Source organism: Simochromis diagramma, unplaced genomic scaffold (assembly GCF_900408965.1).
Source record: "Simochromis diagramma unplaced genomic scaffold, fSimDia1.1 OVJJ01000216.1, whole genome shotgun sequence".
In the NCBI taxonomy this organism is placed as follows: Eukaryota; Metazoa; Chordata; class Actinopteri; order Cichliformes; family Cichlidae; genus Simochromis; species Simochromis diagramma.
In genome coordinates, this window is record NW_024386883.1 from 12,498,641 (window position 1) to 12,511,374 (window position 12,734).

Genomic DNA, 12,734 nt, shown 5'->3' on the forward strand with positions numbered 1-12,734 from the left:
TTGCACTGGCCCTGACCTCCTCCTCACTAGCACTGTGATCTATACTCTCCAGCCCCCAGCTCCTATACACCACACCCTGCCAAACATACCAACTCCCAGGTCCTGCCTGCAAGAATCTGACTAAAAGTTAATGTTAATGTTCTTAGTCTTCACATTTTTTTTTCATAGTGAATTTTTAGCACTTTTTGCAAGCTAAAGGTGTTTTCTCTACTTCTAATAATTGCTGTCAACTAACACTGGTCGATATACCGGACACATTCAAAGTCACAGCTCTTTTAATATGTGCTATAACTTGGCTGTGAAGAGCCAAGGCTGAGTAACTCCCTTTTTAATGTGTTATCTGAAGGTCTTTGGGGTTTTTATGTCTGTCGTTACAGCTCTTTATCTTTGTTTGAGCTTATTACATAGTGAAAGGATCCTTTCGGTCCATAAAATAGTAAAAAAAAATACCTTTGTTTGGTCAGATAAAGTCTTTGCAAACCGTCATATATTAAGACAGTCACACATTTTTTAAGTTTAATGTTTACACGTGTACAAAATATTACATAGATTTCTGTTTTTGTGATATGAAGTCTGTTTGCTTTTTGGAAAGATACATACATGCAACATAGCATTTGGATTATGTGCAATAAAAAAAATTAAATTGTGATTTTATGAACGTGCAAATTAAAAGACAAACTCTTTGTTTATTGTATTTTTGTTTCTCCATCTTTTCTCCCACTTCCCTCAATAGCCCCCATACCCGATCAGAGTGATTGAGTGTTATTGGTATTTTGATTGATGCTCTATCACTTTGCCAACAAGATGGCACATATATTATAATATGATCTATTTATCACAACTTATCACAACTATCTTAGCTTTAGGGTTGTGGCGAAAATTTCTCAATCACCCAGTTAACTCTAATGCAATCTGGAAATACTGAGTGATGTCCAGAGGGAGGAAACTTAAACCAAACAATTTGAAAATAGAAAATTAATCTCTACATGGGCGAAAACGGTAATTTTAAAGCATAAAATGATGAACAAAGCAAGAGTAATAGTTAATAGTGCTCATAGAAACCAGTGCAAAGTCGAAATGTATATTTCATCCAGCTGCTGCATTCTCCATTTTCATCTTGTTCTTTCTCAATATTTGGACTAAAATATATGAGTCAAATAGAAAAATTGTGATGCTGCAATAAGTGCTACAAAAACAAACGTGCACTAGATAAAGCATCAATTATGTACTCCTCAGGTATGTTAAGAAGTGGCTGATGTTTAATGTTTTACTGCTGTTTAATTGTGTCATTATATTGCAGCCTTCTTGATTTCTTCCTCTTCTTGCAGTGATTTATGGTAGCTGATTTGAGAGTTACCTCCAGCAGCTCTCCAACTTGCTGAAGCAACTTCTAAAATTTGCGCAAAGCAATTAAGTACATAATCTGCTTTTCATTTGCAGTTTTTTTCTTTAAATCTGCCCTAAATTCTGGTGGAAAAAACCAGCTCGTAATTCACTAACGGTTCAATTATATACAAAAATTTAAATAAAAGAATTAGTGGATGCTCTGCAGAACGTAATAACCTGGTCTATGACAGCAGTCTCCTTCATGACCTCGCTCCTATCTAGGCCTCTCTCCCAATGTTTACATCACTTTTTTATAAGTCTGGGATGACATTCACAGACCTACTACAGCCCAAGTTCTGCACATACATACACACATACACTTAGGCGGTTGTGTCTGGACAGCGTCAGGCAACACTTCAAAGTGCAGGATCCCCCTTTTTACAAGCCATATTAGGCTCACATCAAAGCGTGCTCCGCACTTCAGACCAGAGTTTTCTGGTCAGACGAACATCTCTGCTGCACAGTGCAGTGATGAAGCACTGCAGCGCAGCGCGTCACATCTGACCCGAAATCAGACGTGCACGCAGATAATACGGCACGGACTCAAACCAACGTACATACACACATACTTTGGCATTTGAGCTATTGCTATTGTTTTATGAGCTTTAGCTGTGTAAAACATTAACAACTGAAGGAATCTAAGTTTTAATGTCGTGCTTGTTGGGAGAGTGTTTGCTCACGGCATCAGTTACCATGACAAGACTAGTGACAGGGCGAAACCGTCTGAAATGGCAAATTCCTTTCATTAATTTAGATTTCAGTGCTTTTTTCCATGTGTACAGTGTGCCAGAAAACCATGAAGTAAATTCAGAGCAATCTTCTTTTCCCTCCTCCTCCTCCTCCTGTCGGTAATCTCCTGATGAAATGCACTTCAAAGTGTCACGTAAAGCTTTTGCTTAGCCGTTGTTGCTTTAGTGTGTTTCACGCTTGGATTCTCATGCAGTGCATGGTCCTGGTGAAACGCTGGATGCGTCATTAGAGAGAATGCCGTTGTCAGAGCTTTGAGAAACGTGCTTGCAGCCTATATTAGGTCAGTCCAACTGTAGTCACCAAATAAATAATGAGGGTCATTACGTAAAATAATGTTGACAAAGGGTGACTATCTGTCTTTTTGACAACAGCCGAGTCCTTTGATAAACATTGCAGCACCCATGACTTCTTACAGATACTGTAGGCTTTGTTCAAAAAAGATTTTTCCCCACTTGAGCATCGGTCTCATTTCAGGTAAAAGCTGATCATGACATGAAGTGTTGTAAATGGTTGAATAGCAAGGCCACTGTGCAAGAGTTTATTCAGTTGTTTTTGCCTTTACTTTACAGGCATTCGTGTCATTTGCCCAGTTTTAACTTCTCTTCCCTGAATTTTCATATTTGTCACTAAATCTTCTTGTAGACGTCTCCCTTCAACTGCTATATGCTTTGTTTTGGACTAAGGCATATTTTAAAGAGTGCATCAGTGGATATTTTCACTTGGCACGAAATGACAGTGAACTTTCTCTAAAGTAAAAGATGTCAAACAGCATTTTTCTTTTTTGCTTTTCACTCACCACTCCTCGCCCCACCAAACAGAACATGTCGTCCACCTATTCATCTACATTTGTTTACTCTTTGTTTCAGACCCAGCTTGTTTTTCCAATGAACGCATTTTAAAGGGAAACTCCCTTCCAAGAAGTTTACTTTGTGCAACCGTACCACCAGGCTTGATGCAAAAGTCCCATAATTCATCCGTTCCTCTCCGTCACAAGGTAGCTGCCACTTACCCACTCACCCCACCCCTCCTCTACCTCTGCCCTTGTCTCTGCACAGGTCACCATCCGCAGACAAGACACTTTCGTACTGTTGTGTACTCCTTGTTTATGATGAAGAAAATGTTCCCAACATGCAACATAACAGATATAAATACTAATAAATACTCCTACTACTTCTAATCAAAGTGGTATCTCAGTAATTACTACAGAGTATTGCAATTGTTCTGCCATTTTTCAGCAGTTTTTCTTAAAATATCTACTTTACAGATCAATATTTTTGCAAATTACTGCACTGGCAAAAATTAAACCATTGAGTGGTGTTTGAATTATGCTATTTGACAATACAACCAATTACAACCAATTAGGTGCAAAGTCATCTATGGCATTGAGTTCAAATTCTGAGACCGGGAATGGAGCACATTAACTTCAAAGTAAAAGTTGTGCCTTTTGAAACGTGTTGGCTGCAGCAGAAAGGCACAGTTTTTCCTTTGAAGATGAACATTTTCTGTCTTCCATGCAAAGTGGAGGTGACCAAAGCAAGCAAAAGAAAGTTTTCGGTGCAGGACACCTCTTTGTGACCACTTTTACCCACAGACTGGCAGCAACAGTTCAAAAACTGGTTGGCAAACACGCATTATTCCCTCCCAGTGGTTGACAGATGGTTGCCGACTGATATGTATTTTGCTGTCAGGGAAGAGCACTGACACTGATTGAAAGGGGGGCAATAGGGGGGCAAAATATTCACAAAGGCATTATCCTTTTACATCCTTTAAGGGGAAAAAACTCCCTAACATTGTTCAGTACAACTCTGGCCTTGTATTAAAGAGTAAGCAAATGTTTTTGATGCAGGGAACACAAAAACTCCCCATTTTTACATCTACGTGCTTTCTTCTACCTCTTCTTCTTCTTTGTCTGTGTGTACAGAATGAGTCACTCCAAGGTGTTTTCAGTGCAGACCAGGCAGAAACTCCTATTCATCAAACAGGTATGTGTGTGTTGTCTTTGCTCACAGAAAGGATGCGGGGAGGGGGGGAAAAGGCTAGTGAGTTATTTTAGCAGTGTTTGGGCTTCCCTCCAAGCCTTCATACCATCCCCGGCCATCCTATCTCCTACATATGAGGCCTGGGGCTGGTGGGGGGGTGCTGCAGAATCCCTGTCGGATTAACACAAAGTCCTCTAATGGAGCTCGAGGTGGACAGACACTGAACACACCAACAAAATTTAAAGATCACCACTTAAGCTTTAGGTACTTACTTAGATACTCAGGTAGTCTGGCTCCTGGTGTTCAGCACTGTGGTCTGTGTATTCTGATGGATAAATGGTAGTTGTTAAAATGGAAATGTAAACTACTATAAAAACTTGCCATTATAGCAAGCTATGGCAGGCTCCCTTATATTAATTAAAGTGATTTATTTACTGACCTTTGATTTAAGTTACAATTAGCTCAAATCCCAATCTGATGCAGAATTCTGTCATTTCTGCTGATTCATTTCATTTCCTAACTCAGATATAGAGGCAGTACTTTCTTCTCCGATATTCATTTCTGAAAGTTTTGCATGCCATAAATGTTAAAGCACTCATCGAACAACTTCCTCAAACCACATCACTCCTGGTAAACTGTGAGGAAATCATCATCACCTTCTGTTTGAACAGGGATTTATATCTTCTAAAAAGGACACAGAGGTAAAACGAGATAGGCCACATTGACCAAATACTCCCAGATTCATTCACCCAAACTATCTTTAAGTCATTGAGCATTAACAAGGATCTAATGGGCTAATTGCCATTAGTAACGGTTGTTATCAGTAGGGCTTAGGCGGCCTATCGCCCAGTATGTAGCTTGTGCACATGTGCATGTGTGTTCCTCGCCCTCAGGAGAGGCTCTTGGGTAATCCAGTGTTGACCAGAGGGCTTCGTGGTCCATTACAGGTCACGGCTTGAGACGGAGGGTAAACAAATTCCTAACTAACGAGGGGAGGAGGAGGGAGGAGGCAGGCCTTCACACCCTCCTTCTCCTCCTCCTCATCCCCCATGATGACATGACCCTGCTTGTGTCACAAAGGCAAATCCAGACTTAAATTACTGCTACAGTGGCTGTTGAATAACGGCAATATAATTTATTAAATTTTTTGATTGCATATATTAGTTTAGACGAGCTAAACTTACAAAATTACTGAATAACAAACTAATGAGGCACTAAATACATCAAGCATAATATCAAACATGCAGAAATCTGGAGAAAATGTTAATAAAATTAATTAATGTTGGGGTTTTTTGTTGGTTTGTTGGATGTATTGTCACCCTCATTAAACTCCTGGAATGTTTTCTGCCTTATTAAGTAAAATTTGGAATAATTACGTGTATTTTGTTTTTTTGCTTTTTTGTAGTTCTGTTTCATTTGACATCTTCTTGGCAAATTGCTCAGCTACTGCACATTATTAATAAAAAAAAAAAATCCAAAGGAATGAAGCCGATACAAACTGTCTAAAACAAATACACGCACTGAAGAAATCCCTTTTCTCTTTAATTACAAGTTGAATAACATTAGAAATCTCTGAATATGCACAAAACCTTTTAATAGCTGCTCTCTCAGTCTTCTAACCAGTGACATGTGATGAGTAGCTGGCACTCGGCAGCAGCAGCAGTACAAAGAGCACTTTCTCACACAGCTCTGGACTCATGCACAGACCTGTAAGTGCTTACTGCGCTCTTTTAGACCACATTTACAGAGGATCAGAGAGAACATTTAACTATTTGTGGAGCAAATGCCACCTAAAGGATCTCTAAACAGGGCTAAAGTTGAACGAATATAGGCTCAGTTTGTGAAGTTTTGATCTGCGCTACTGAAGAGTTAAAAGTGTAATCTTTTGTTTTGTGACTCTTTTTTTTTAACCTTGTTTAGACAGTCAATTAAGGTAAAGACACAAATTTACAGTAAACTGTAATTTTTAGGTACTTTCCAGAAACCATGATTGGTAAATTCGTGACTTGTAATAAAGTGAAACAATGAATAAAAAGGGTTTGTTAAATACACAAAACTCTCTTTAGCGGCCATATAGTCTGCTCAGGATCAGACATGTTGGTTTTACTTTAACTGTATTAGAAATAAACCACCACATAAGTAGGTATTTTGTTTATCTTGACTTTGAACCTATTGTTGTTTTTAATATTCTTTAACATCTAATTTATTATCTCAATTAATCAGTAAGTCCTTTAAATTCCAATATGATGATCCATCCATCTTTTTTGCCAGGTATCTGGATCTGGGTTTTTGAGGCAGATCTAAGCAAAGATGCCCAGACCTCCCACTCCCCAGCCATTTCCTCCAGCTTTTCGGGGGGGGGGCACCAAGATACTAACTGGAAAACATCACCTAGGAGGCAGCAAGATGCCTAGTGAGATGCCTTTACCACTTTAACTGAGTCTTTTTGATCTGAAAGTCCTTTCAAATGACCAAGCTCCTCACCCTATCTCTGTTATGACCTCATTATTTGAGTCTCTATCCACAGGTTGCTGTAAGTTTAGTGGTTAGTGTACATTTTCCAAAAACCCAAATATATTCGATTCACAATCGTCAAATAAAGAAAGATAAAATGTGTATTATGGTTATTTAGAGTCAAAAGCATTTAGACCACATTGAAAAGGGAATCAGCAACATATTTATGTACTGAAAAACTTCTTTTTTGTGTGTATGCATTATCTTACTGTGAAAACATTACACGGGAGAGAAATTTGGCCTCTTGGCGGCAAACTCAGCCATCAGGAGGTGAAGTTTGCAGAAACCTTTCAGTGTGAATTGAAAATGCTCTTAAGCCTGTTCTGCACACAAGCTGACACTTCCTCTTTTCCTCAGCTTCACCCCTGGTTTACACAAGCAGCTGCTGACAGTGGATTGCTTCCTCCACGCTAAAATGCAGATCAGATAAGGACAACAGTCCCGCTCTCACTAAGACCTTCGAAAACACTAACTCACAAATCCATCCTCTCAGACATTGACAACAGTGGGAAGTGGCGGAGTCGCACAACAATCTGCCATCTCATCATCTTTAACGCATGATGTGCTGTTACAACACGGCAGTATCCCATCAGTAAGCAGCGATGATACAAACTGATTTGGTAACGTTGTGTTCAAGGAAGTTAAGCAAATAAGTTTGTTAATGATGAGTTCCCTTTTTAGAAATAAAATGAGTTACAGTTACAAAATACATGATTGATGTGTTTTTGTGTGTTTGTGTCTAAATAATCCACAGTAAGAGATGCATCAGTGCTCCTTATTCTTGGACTCTTCCATTAGAGTAGCTTTGTATGATACATGATTTAAAATAATCCTTATTATTCCTGTCATCCCCTCAACTCATCGTCTGTATGAAATGATCCCTTATCATATCCTCTACCTCTACCAACATTCTTCTGATGGGCTGCCCCTAACGAATAAAGGTTTGAACAGCAGGTGAGTGGAGCTGCTGTGGTTGTAGCCAGAGCTGTGTGCTTGGGGTAACTATTTTAATGCTGTTCTTTGTATGTCTGTCATTGATGACACATAGCATTATGTCAACAAATACAGTTTCACATGACTCTGTGCAGTTGCAGAGCTGTGAAAAAGTATTTGCCCCGGATCTTACATATTTCAGATTGTCAAACAAATGTTTTCACCCTTTCTTACCACCTGACATCTTATCCTCTTAATTTTGATGAACCTCAACTGTTGTACCTAGCCTGGATTTATACATATAGCTGGCAATGGCTAATCCTGAGTTCCCCTAACTATGACTGTCTAATTTCACATAACTTTATAGCTTGTCAAAGAAGGCCAGCACACTATAATATGTTTTCACACCACTTTACAATTGTTCTTGTTGTTGACTTTATGTCATTTTACCAAATAAAGTCTCAAATAATCATAAATAGCCCACTGCAAACTAGTTCATTAAAGGCTAATTGTTATTTACCTACTTAACTGACCTACTTATTATAAGGCCTAAATATGTTTTGCAGCTCCAAAAAGATATTTTGACTCTTTTGATAGTAAAGGTTGGCAATCTGTGCTCTAACATTAGTTTAAAAAATTTTATTGATAAAATTCAATGAACAACAATTAAAAACTCCTTCCTCAGCTGTACATTATGTTTGTGTCTTAAAAGCAGATATTGTGCATTTGAAAGCACTGGGGTAAATGAGTAAACATGATAAACATTTTTCTGCTTGACATCAGTAATCATGTCATCAGCGTCAGTAACATTGACTCTAGATAGTGAAACAAGTCGCTTACAGACCGTTAAACACAGATCATATCTTCAAGATTGACACACTAGCTTTAAGGCCTTAAATACTCATTAAAAGAAACATATTTTACTTTATTGCACCGCACAGACATGCAGATTTTCTAACACACACTTGTCCCAAACGATGAGGCATAACTTGAGCTCCTGTCTAAGTTTTTAGGCAGCGCACAAGCCGGACGCCCCGGAGCCGTGCCTCCCACTGACGCCAAACATCATACTTACATGTCACATGTGTCAGTTTCATTTTAACACCTTGGGCAGGTTATGGGTGGAAAAACAGCAGTCCGACTGACAGACGGACCAGTTTGACCTGACTTTCACAGCAAAAGCTGTGACGCATGAGAAAAATATTGAGGTAATGTCAACCCGGGCCTCTGGGATTTGTTAACTTAGTCTGTGTACATTATTTAACCATGTAGTATAATTGTACACACATATGAAGACAAATAGTACAATTAGAGCTATCAATCGTAAAACTTTTCATAGATTTTATTATCTTTATTTTCTAATTAGACTAGGAGACTTTTTTTGTGTGTCAACCATTTTTCATTGATAACAAATGTAACATAATGTATCGTTTTATTGCCAAGATAAGTCACTTTTTCAGTCAAAAGACAACTATTTAACAAGGGATCTGAGGACACACACAGACACACGCACGCACACAAACCCCATTTGTTTTTTAGATGTTTAGTAAAACTTTTTACTCATTATGTTGCATTTCATTTCCACAGTGACATAGTTGTTTTTGAAATGTTATGATTTTTAATGCCCAATTGTAAACATAATAAAATACTACACCATAAAAATGTAGATGTGTGTAAGTTCACCATAACAAATGTCCCTGTTAAATGACAGTAAAACACTGACAATGAAAACTAGTGTTGCCATCCTTTAACTTTTATAGCCACAGTAAAAATACTGTAATGTGTTATAAAAAGTGTAACCTTTAGCATATAATACTATAAACTGTTTGGTTGTTATTACACTGTTATTCTTATTTTATTGTTCTATGGTAATCTCCATAAACAGTTCATAATAGTAAAACATATAAAAGTATTTCATCTAGATGTATAAAAACACCATGACTTGTGTCTTGGTCTAAAGTGCTTTGGGTTTATAGGCTAAAGTGCTCTATGAATTTATGGTTAAATATCACTTATAGTTTAAAGGCTTGGTACTCTTTGTTCTTTTTAAATGCACATAAAGAAATTTGTATTGCAGTACAAATCAGAAAAGTGTAACATGACAGAGGTTTCCTTTGATTGCACAAACATTGTGTAAGCGTAGGTTATGCGGATTATTGGTATTGATTTGTAAATAACTGGACATAAAGCTTGAGTTTATTATATAATTATAATATACTACAGTATATTTCTAACTAACTAGGTAGCTCATTCTCTTGAAAATACTTTAAAAGCAACAACACATTTTGGGGTCAACTTTAAAGAAATGCAGATGTAAAAGTGAGGTCAGAGGTCAACTGTGGCATGATATTTGAACATAAATGTGATATTTAGAATCCCCACACACCAGTATCATTTCCTAAATGTTACAAATACAAAAAAAAAATTATAATTCTAAGAAAAAATTATAATTCTAAGAAAGCTTGACCTTGTTTGACCTTGAAGAAGAGGTCAGAGGTCCAAAGTAATGAGGTATTTAGAATCCCTGTATATCCCCATATACCTACATGTTGTCAATTCAAGCAATGGCAATAAGAAACAGTTTAAATAGCTCTATTATCCTTCAGGTAAATCTGTTGACCTTAAAGGAGAGATCAGAGGTCAGCTGTGACATGATATTTGAATTCTTTATACTTAATTCAATACTTTTAATGTGTTGACAATTCATAGCGCACTTATAAGAATCACAGTTTTTAAGCTATTAGCCTTTTTGTCAATTTTCTACCAATAAATCGTCAAGTTGAGCTTGATGACCTCGGTGGCTCGAGCCATATTTCAATTAATTAACATGACCCCACTCCCTACAAAGTTTTATATTATATTATTCATTCAAAACTTTTTGAGCTATCAACAGAATGATGACACACACGCACACAAATGCTACCAGAAACAAAACAACTGATATGAACTTTAACCTTTGTATTCGTATGTATTTTTGGCCTCGATCAGAAGGAGCCGTGTTTAATGGTTTCTGTTATCCATACTTTTTAAATGTTTGGTCAATGAAGTCAAGAACCGTCATGCAACATATTGCTCAGATTTATGAGAGTTATGAGTTGACTAAAGCAACAAAGAGTGACGTCAGTATGAAAACAATCCTGTGGTATAATGTATAATTATAAGATTTGAAATGGCTCGATTGTATTTAAAAAAAGAGCAGCACAATATTTCGAATCCCCAAAATTCTCTGTATTCTCACAGCTAAGATGTAGTTGTCTTTCCTTTAAGGGTTACTATAAAATGAACAGGTAACTGATCCTGTCGTGTTAGCAGGTTGCAAAGCCGCAACTTAATTTAACCTTTGATCTCTCGTTGCCGGTTTAGATCATGCAGGGTTTTTTGTATCTCTCATGACAAAACAAACTGAACATCATCACTATCCAAACATTAGAGCAGGTTGCACTTTCTGCTTTAATGACAGAAGACATCAACGGGGAGTCAAACACACCTGCATACACGAGGTATCAGCAGCAAAGATCTTCATGTAATAAACCTACAAAAAAAACACATTTTTTCATGACAGATCACAGATTAAAGGCCTCTTTTCCTGGCATGTAGGTCATTACATTGATCAATAACCAGCAGATGCAAATTCTCCTCTGACACAAACCCAGCGAGTGAACAAATGCTTAGTATCGATTACCACAGATCCCAACCCCAAATTAACAGCCGAGGTGTTTATCACGATGGCCTCCTGTGTGTCCACTGCAGTTCCTGTCGCAACACAACGCAGGGGAGGTAAACATTGACTAAGAGTCAACAACACCAAAGACCGCTCGACAAACAGAACTCACACAGGTATGCATATAAAACTACGAGCAGGAATGTCGCAGGTGAAGGCAAGCTGTTTGAGAATGAGTGACAATGAGGGGTTAATGTTTTGGCTTTTTAGGTCAAACCAAACACCAAATGTGCGACATTTATATAAGAATGTTTAGATCAGCTGCTTGTAAAACCATTTCTGTTATGACATTTTTTTTACTATGAGACAAATTTTCATATATTATAATAAAGAATTTTTTTGGTTCTTTTAAAAAAAGAAATGGGGTAAACAAAGAAAAGAATTTAGTTTAGGTTCTATTTCCCTTTCCAGGAAATAGATATAGAGCTGAAAAGAGATATGGTTAGGATTAATAATCCCAGATTTTTTTTTTTTTTATTACAGATTAAATATCAGATAAACATTATGCTCATTGGGTTTTTTTTTTATTTCACTTTTACTTTACTTTTTTACTTTTGTATTTCCTCAATGATACTAAAACAGATACTAATAAACTTGAACCCAACTTTCTACAAATAATGACATCACAGGTGATGTGCAAGCAGCATATAATTGCTCATAGTTACATGTGAGCTCTAGTTACACCTCCAGTTTTCACCTTTAGATTGTGTAAAATTTTTCATGGTAGAAACCTGTTAAAACAGCTTTCCAACATGTGTTTGCTGTTGTAAAACTGCCTGTTTGAACCCAAAACATAATCTTTCCCAGTGGCTTTGTTTCTGAAACATAACCGAACAACGAGAAAAAACCCAACTTAAAAATAGTTCCAGGCCTGATTTGAACCCCAGGCTTTTGGTCAAAATTCAAATTTGACACTAAAACATTGACAAAGGATTTTCTCATTATCTGCTGAATATGTGGTGTATTAACTATTGGCCTATCTCCTGTAAAAGCTCAACTCTTTCACAGTGATCTAGATGGTTTCTCAAAGATAATTCCTGAAATGCTACCGTGTAACAGCAAAGTGGTGCAGATGAATGATTAGTACACAATACTGATGCTCAAAATTCATTAGCTAAAGACTCCATTAAAAAAAAGTTTCTTCTCTTTATTATCTTTGTATCCAACAAACAAATCAGTCTCGTCTGTTTGCTCACCTAATTGCACGGCAAACATTGCGAGAGAAGACCAGAGCTTTTACCACCTCCTAGCAGCACATCTAACCTTGTTAGACATGGACGAAGCCCTTGTTAAATAAATATCTGCACATAGTGACACAGACAGAAGGCATAACAGCACAGATTTCGCATCGCTGCATTTCACTGTCAACATATCGTTTCTCCCCTCAGATAACATGTGTTGTTAATAAGAAGTTAATACACACACGTGCAGAAGGATTCCCTAGATTATTT